This window comes from Leptonychotes weddellii, chromosome 4 (assembly GCF_054177405.1).
Source record: "Leptonychotes weddellii isolate Sample4059 chromosome 4, ASM5417740v2, whole genome shotgun sequence".
Classification (NCBI taxonomy): domain Eukaryota; kingdom Metazoa; phylum Chordata; class Mammalia; order Carnivora; family Phocidae; genus Leptonychotes; species Leptonychotes weddellii.
In genome coordinates this window covers 105,412,072-105,420,313 of record NC_138372.1, presented here as the reverse complement: position 1 = coordinate 105,420,313, position 8,242 = coordinate 105,412,072, and the positions used below count along the sequence as shown (strand labels likewise).

The following is an 8,242-nucleotide window of genomic DNA, read 5'->3' as shown; positions in this document are numbered from 1 at the left end:
TTCTGGGCTCTCTATTCTGTTCCATTGATCTATGTGTCTGTTTTTGTGCCAGTACCATACTGTCCTGATGAGGACAGCTTTGTAATAGAGCTGGAAGTCCGGAATTGTGATGCCGCCAGCTTTGCTTTTCTTTTTCAACACTCCTCTATTCAGGCTATTCAGGGTCTTTTCTGGTTCCATACAAATTCTAATGTATTTTTATAGATGCGCTTTATCAGGTTAAGAAGTTTCCTTCTATTTTGAGTTAATTAGCAGTTTTAATTATGAATCATTGTTAAATTCTTTAAAAATTTTTTTTAAGATTTCATTTATTTATTTGAGAGAGAGAGAGAGCAGAGTGAGAGCGAGAGTGAGAGAGAGAGAGAGAGAGAGAGAACACGAGCTGGGGAACAGCAGGAGAAAGAGAGGAACAGCAGAGGGAGAGGGAGAAGCAGACTTCCTGCTGAGCAAGGAGTTGGACTCGGGGCTCAATCCTGGGACTCTAGGATCATAACTTCAGCCAAAGGCAAACTAACTGACTGAGCCACCCAGGCACCCATACACTTCTATTCTTTTCTGAATTGTGTCTTCTTTTTGTCCATTTTACTGAGCTTTTTGTATTTCATTATCAATCTCTAAAAATTCTTTATATATTCTGGAGACATGTTCTTTGTTTGATATTCACACACATACAAATATATACAAGGTGGAGTCTCATTATTCATGGATTCCATAATTTGCTAAAATGAGTTTGCAACTTCAAAATCAATACTCAAGGCACTTCTGTGATCTCTTACAAACGTGAGGGGAGTTGTGAAAATTTTGAGTCACCTGATGTGCATGTTTCCAGATGAGGTCAAAACGATGCTCTGCTTTCTTGCTTCAGCTCATTCTATAAATAAGGGTCCTTTTTAAAGCCTACTGAGTGCCAAGTTTTACATTTTTGTTATCTCATCTGCTGATGATTTTGTTGTTTTAAATGGCCCCTAAGTGAAGGCTGAAGTGCTGTCTGGTGTTCCGAAGTGCAGGACTGCTGTGATGTACTTTATGGAGAAAATACATGTGTTAGATAAGCCTCATTCAGGCAGGAGTTAGAGTGAATCAATAATATATATTATGTCAAATAATGTCTTTAAAGGAAAATATGCACGAAACAAGGTTACATATTAGTCAGGTGATGAAAATATTGTGACCTAAGACCTGTAGGAAACTAACCCTGTATTTCCTCTAGGCACAATAGTTTAGCATTTGCTAATTTCATGACTTTATAGAATTTAACTATTGCAAATAATGAGAATTGACTATATGTATCATCTATCTATATACCTACCTATCATCTAAATTTTCTCCCAGTCTGCAAACTGACGTTTCATTTTGTAACTGGTGTCTTTTGAGGAGCAAAGTTTTAAAATTATGTGAAGTAGCATTGATCATTTTCAAAAAAGATATTACTTTTTGAAACTGACCTAAGAAATAAAATCTTTGTGTATTTTAAGTTTTCAAAGATATTCTTTTATATTTCTATCTAAGACCTTTATTTACCTTTTACGCTTGTGTGTACAACCTATGTTAAGTTCATTTTTGTGTGTCGTGTGAGAAACGGGTCATGACTTGTATCCACATGGCTCTCTTGGTTCTTCAGTGTCATTTGTTGAAAATACTTTTGTTTCTCCACTGAATTTCATTGGTGCCTTTGTTGAAAAGCAGTTGACCATCTCTGTGTGGGTTTATTTCTGAAGGCAATTCTGTTCTGTTCATCAGTCAGCTTACACTACTGCCAATATAGCATTATCATAATTATTCTGGCTTTAGAGCAAGTCTTGACATCAGTTTGTGTGAACCCTCCAACTTTGTTCTTCATTTGCAAGATGGTTGTGAGTATTCTGTATCCCTCTAATTTCTACATAAGTTTCAGTATCTGCTTGTCAGTTTTTACAAAAATGTTTATTGGTGCTTGGATTTTAGTTTCACTGAATCTAGAGATCAACTTGAGAAGAATTTGTATTTTTACATTATTGATTCTTCCAACCTATGGACATGGTATAACTCTCCCTTTTTTTCTCCATTATTAAAGGTGTAAAATTCATCCCTGCAATGTTTTGTAGTATTTAGTGCAAAGATGTTGCACATCTTTTGTTAAATTTATTGCAAATACCTCTACCAATCAAGGAAAAGGTAAAATGTAAAAAATAGCCAATGTCAGAATGAAAAAGAGGGCCTCATTATAGATTCTCTATTCATTAAATAGTTAAGAAAATATTATGAACAAATTAATATTAATAAATTATTAGAAACATACGAGTTACTAAAATAGATACAAAAAGAAACTGAAAATATAAATACTGGGATTTTTAATAAAACAATTCTGTCTGTAATTAAAAAGTCTCAGAAGTGAAACTCTACACTCAGGGCATTGCTAGTGAATTCTGTCAATTATTAAAGGAATACATAATGTCAATCTTAAAAATTCTTTGAGAAAATAGAAAAAAAGAGCCCTTCCCAACATATTATTTTAGGCCAGCATAACTCAGATACTAAAAATGGACAACACTACAATAAAAAAATTGAAATATCAATATCACTAATGAGGAAAGATGTAAAATATTAATCAAAATAGAATCCAACAATCTGCAAAAAACAAAAATACATCAAAATCAAGTTGGATTTATTTTTTTAGAAAGCAAGGTTAATTCCATATTTAAAAATAATATGCCACTATATTAAAAGAATAAAGAGAAAAATCATATTGATATATGCAGATCATTGGTAGATGCAGAAAAAACATTAGTTAAAATTTAACATTCACTCATGATAAAATCCCTCAGCAAACTAGGAAAAGAAGGAAGTTTCCTTAATTCATATCTACCAAAAAATAATTTTTAAAAAGTACAAGTAGCATACATAATAGTGACATGTTAGAAGCTTTCTCTCTGAGACCAGGATGAACACAAGTATTTATTCTGACTACCTTAAAAACACTGTAGGGCGCCTGGGTGGCTCAGTAGGTTAAGCATCCACCTTTGGCTCGCGTCATTATCCCAGAGTCCTGGGATCGAGTCCCACATCTGGCTCTCTGCTCAGCAGGGAGTCTGCTTCTCCCTCTCCCTCTCTCTCAAATAAATAAATAAATCTTAAAAAAAATAAATAAAAATAAAAACATTGTATCAGAGGTTCTAACCAGGGCAGTAAAGCAAAAAACTAACAAACTTAGTTTTTTAAAAAGATTTTATTTATTTATTTCAGAGGGGGGAGAGCAGAGAAGGAGAATGAGAGGGAGAAGCAGACTCCCTGCCGAGCAGGGAGCCCAACTCGGGGCTCGATCCCAGGACTCTGAGATCATGACCCGAACTGAGGGCAGATGCTTAACTGACTGAGCCACCCAGGCACCCCACTAACTAACTTAATTAATGAAATAAAAGTATAATGACCAGAAGGAAGAAATAACTATTATTTATTAAGAAATTATATGATTATATCCATGAAAGTTAAAAAGAATCTAGAGATAAATCACTGGAATTAATAGATAAATTTAATAGGCTTCTGGATATAAGTTCAGTATTAATTGCAGTTCTGCATAATGACAATAAATGGTAAGAAAATAAATATTAAAAAGATTCAATTTGCAGTAATGTAAAATATCAAATACTTCAGAGTCAAACTAGCAAAATATGTATAACATCTTTATGTAGAACTTTATTATTGAGAAAAAGGAAAGAATACCTAATTTTTAAAGTATTCCACTTATGTGTAAGACTCACTCAATACTTAAGGGGCGCCTGGGTGGCTCAGTCGTTAAGCATCTGCCTTCGGCTCAGGTCATGATCCCAGGGTCCTGGGATTGAGCCCCGCATTGGGCTCCCTGCTTTGTGGGGAGCCTATTTCTCCCTCTGCTGCTCCCCCTGCTTGTGCTCTCTCTGTCAAATAAATAAATAAAATCCTTAAAAAAAAAGGACTCAATACTTAAAGATGTCAATTATCACCAAACTGATCTATGAGTCAAAGCAATTCTAATCACAATTACAATGGTGTGTGAGCAGATATGTGTGTGTGTGTTGTAACTTGATAAGCTGGTTCTAAACTTTATGTAGAAATGTACAGGGCCAAGAATAGTCTCATAGCTGAAGGAGAACAAAATAGAAGGACTTACCCTACTAGATATCAAGAATTACTGAAAAACCACAGTAGTTAGGATTGTGTGGAATCGGATCGGAGAGAGACTAATAGATCAGTGGAACAGAACACAGAGCCCAGAGGTCACTCGTACATAACACAGACATTTGATTATGAGCAGGAAGGATGCATGGTGCCTGATAGGCTTCCTCACGTTCTAGAGACGGCATACACCACACCTGGGAAAACTGTTCCAACTCATACCCAGGGGCCACAGGGGCTGCCAGCTCTGAGTGAGGCCAGAATAGCAAAGGGCTTAGGAGCAGGTCCAGACCACAGGACACACAGCTCTGCCACTCGGGCCATATGACCTAGTCAACTTGACCTACTATAGTAAAGTTGTCAGAGGTGGAAAAAGATGCTATGTGGCATTATGACAATCCTCAATGAGAGAATCAGCACACAGATGCCTTGAATGTTAGAGGAATGCATCACAGAAGAATCACAAACTTTTCTATAAACAGCTCCAAGCACGCTACTGGACCCTGGTTGAGACAGAACTTGATTTTGGACAGCAATTGGCTGTGTTCCCAGAAGCTGAATAAGCAGGTAGCCCAGACCCCATGTCATCAATCACGGCTACACCATCACCTCTTGCTCAGCTTACATCTGCTGCCCTATTAAGGGGATCTCTTATGATGGAGAAAGGAAAAGCCTAAGCCTAGTTCATGGATGGATTGGGTCTAAATATCAGTGCTAGGTAAAACCAGGTGGTGGGTGTATTGGCCTGCACCCAGTGGTGACATTGAAAGGCCTTGGTGAAAGAACATCCTCCCAAGGCAGCAGGGTCTCTGGTTCTCTGCTTTGTGTGGACACAGAAGCTGGCTTCTGTACACGTTATACAGGTTATAGCTAGAGGTTATGATATACATATGGACTCATGAGCAGTGGCAAATGTTCAGAAAAAAGATTGGAAGATGGCAACTTGTTTTGCTTTCTTTATACCAGTACACAATTTAAAACTTTTTCTTTAATTGTTTCATCAAGAGTTAACACAACTCAAAACTCTCTCCTACCTAAAATCATTTCCGTTGAAAAAAAGACTTCAAGTTGTGTTGGTAGGAATAATCCCAGGATTACTGTCAGATTATTATAATTGTGACAAATAAATATTGGTAAACCAAACTAATTTACATTTACCACCTCATCACATCAGATATCCATGGAGCTTTACAAATTTCCTGTGTTCAATAGCAAGTTATGCATGTAATAAAAGTAGACTTTATTTTTATCCCCCAAAGTCCTCTGGCTCATCTGTGTGGAGGTAGAGGATATCCCGTTTATCTCTGCAACAAGGTAAATAGTCTAATCAAATGCCCTTGGGCAATCACAGACTACATGTCCTCAGAAGGCTTTGTAAGCAATGTGTGAGAAAATGTACTTACAAAACAGGAGCATTAAATTTTGTCTTATTATATAGCTTTAGGAAGCTTGTCTTTAAAATAATTATATGTTCTTTAAAACATTTACTGTTTCACATTTTTATAATAAACTACTAACTGTACTTGGATCTTTTGATTCATAAATATTAGTGTCTGATATTTAATGCTTGTCTCAAGAACTTTTCTTGGTCTAGACCTGCGCTGTCCAACACGGAACCCACTAGCAACACATGACTACGGAGCACCAGGAATGTAACTCACCGGATGAAATAGCAAGTAGACTTCAATGACAAAGTAGAACAAACACATAAAATATTTTGTCAATAATATTTATTTCAATTACATGTGAAATGACACTATCTTGTTAATTTATTTATTTGACAGAAAGAGAGATAGCAAGAGAAAGCACAAGCAGGTGATAGGGGAGAGAGGGAGAAGCAGACTCCCCACTAGGCAGGGAGCCTAATGCGGGGCTCAATCTCAGAACCCTGGGACCATGACCCCAGCTGAAGGCAGACGCTTAACTGACTGAGCCACCCAGGCACCCCAACACAATTTTTGATATATTGGGTTAACTTAATCAGTATAAGCTTCTATAATTACTATGAATTTAGTGTAATATGCAGAATACTTGCACATGTGGTCTTTAAGTTGTAATACTGTTGTGTATTTCATCACATTTGGTCTTTAAGTTGTAATACTGTTGTGTATTTCATCAAATTTCCTACCGTTATTAAGTATTTAAGTCCAATTTTTATACTGATTATTGTTGTGCTCGCTTCGGAGCACATATATACCGGTTATTGTTTGTGTCTTTACCCTTTGATCTACATGCTAGCCCCACCGCTGTGTTAAGCGAGATGGGGAGGACTGAGGGGTGGTCTGCGAATAAAATAACAACAGTGACAGCAAAAAGCAAAGCATGTAGCTCTAACTCAACTGTAGTGATCATACAGAAACCTCAGTACTGCTCAGACACCCATTCCAGAGAATAGGACTCTACCTTTCCCTTCCCCATTCTCTAGCCAGCATTCCTACAATTCTGCCTCTTAAATAACTCTCAAATCTGTTTCTTCATCCTCACGTAAATTGCTACATCTTGGCAAAACCCCTTGTTATCTTTCCTGGAATTACTGCAGTGTCTGTGGCTTGGGTCCCAAATTCCAATCCCCCTTGACCTACTACTTATTTTTCAAATGTGGACCAACTGGTTTTTTCCTAAAGTGCAAATCTGTTCAACTCCTTTATTAAAAAGTCCTGCAAAAATAAAAAAATAAAAAATAAAAAGTCCTGCAAATATCCTGACTGCCCACATGATAAAGTACACACTGCTTAAAAAACATTAAAGACTTTCCCTCCTGCCTTTCCCTTACCATCCCCTCCACTGTCAGCCATGTGGGACTGATCTCCATTCCCCTAACCTGCTGTGTCTGCCTACCCCTTTCAACCTGTGCTCATGATGTATTTGCCAGGGATGCCATCCCTGATCTGACTACTTTCCACCTGGCCAACTCCTACCATTCTGAAGGTGCTATGGGATTCATATATGAGTTCATATATGAATCCTAACTCCCAAAGTGACTGTATTTGGAGATAGGGCTTTTAGGAAGTGATGAGGCCATAAAGGCGGGGTCTTGACCCCATAGAATTAGTGTTCTTATGAGAAGAGACACCAGAGAGCTCTTTGTCTCCCCATTGTGTGAGGACACAGTGAGACGGTGGCCATGGGAAAGCCAGGAACCAACTTTACTGGCACTCTGATATCGTATTCCCAGCCTCCAGAAGTGGGAGAAATGAGATGCCTGTTGTTGAAGCCATTTGGTTACGCAGCCTGAGCTGACTGATACAGAAGACTCTGCTCAAACCTCAGACCCTGGAGAGTGTGCTCCAGTATCCAAGGCTAGGTGCCTCTCCTCTGCTGACATGCCATCCCTGAACACATTCATCAGGGCCCCACATCTTACTGTGGTTACCGTCATTCCGATTTTCTATACTAGTTTTGTGAACTCCTTGAAGGCAAGGGGAGTCTTTTATTCATCTTTGTTTCAAAATCCCCACCATGTCATTTGTTTATTTTAATGTTGAGAGAGGTACAGAACAGAGATATTTTGTTGGTTGATCATTTAGGAGTATTTTGCAAAAAATCTTTCAAGGCAGCTAAAGAACATTTTGGGAAATATATTTCATGTGGAGCTCTCATAAGGAACTTCCAGCTTGAAGCCATCTGGACAGAGGGAGTAACAGGGATCCTGAGCCAGCCAGCTGAAATGACTGGGGAGGTTGTAGTGAGCCCTGCTTCTTGGGAAGGGTACCAGCCACCACGCTTAGTTAATGCTCATGGCAGGTGGGGTTAGCCCAGTGAGGCATATGTGTGAAAGGGATTTGCTCCCTTGTTCTGTGACCTCAGATGCAAAAGATTAATGACAAGGGACTAAGAAAGAATCTTCTATTATCAAAACACTGTAACCCAATCCCTTAGAGAAACACATGAGGTTGTGTATTTCAGATGGTCCCGTTTCTGTACACACATATAATAAAACAAAACTTATTCAGTTTTCACACTTCCCCTTGCAAAAATAATGGGGCTGGGTGGTGTCACAGTTTTCTCATGCTTGACTAGGGCTGCATCATGTATTTCTCCCTTCAGATGAGGTTTGTGAACCGAGTCAGTTCTTTGTTATTTCATGAGAGCCTGGGCAGTAGAGATAAGA

General features: G+C 38.2%; 1 pseudogene; it reads left to right on the top strand.

Moving 5' to 3' along the window:
- The window catches only part of LOC102733292 (large ribosomal subunit protein uL16-like), a 29,898-nt pseudogene that overhangs the window by 951 nt on the left and 20,705 nt on the right, over window positions 1–8,242 (top strand).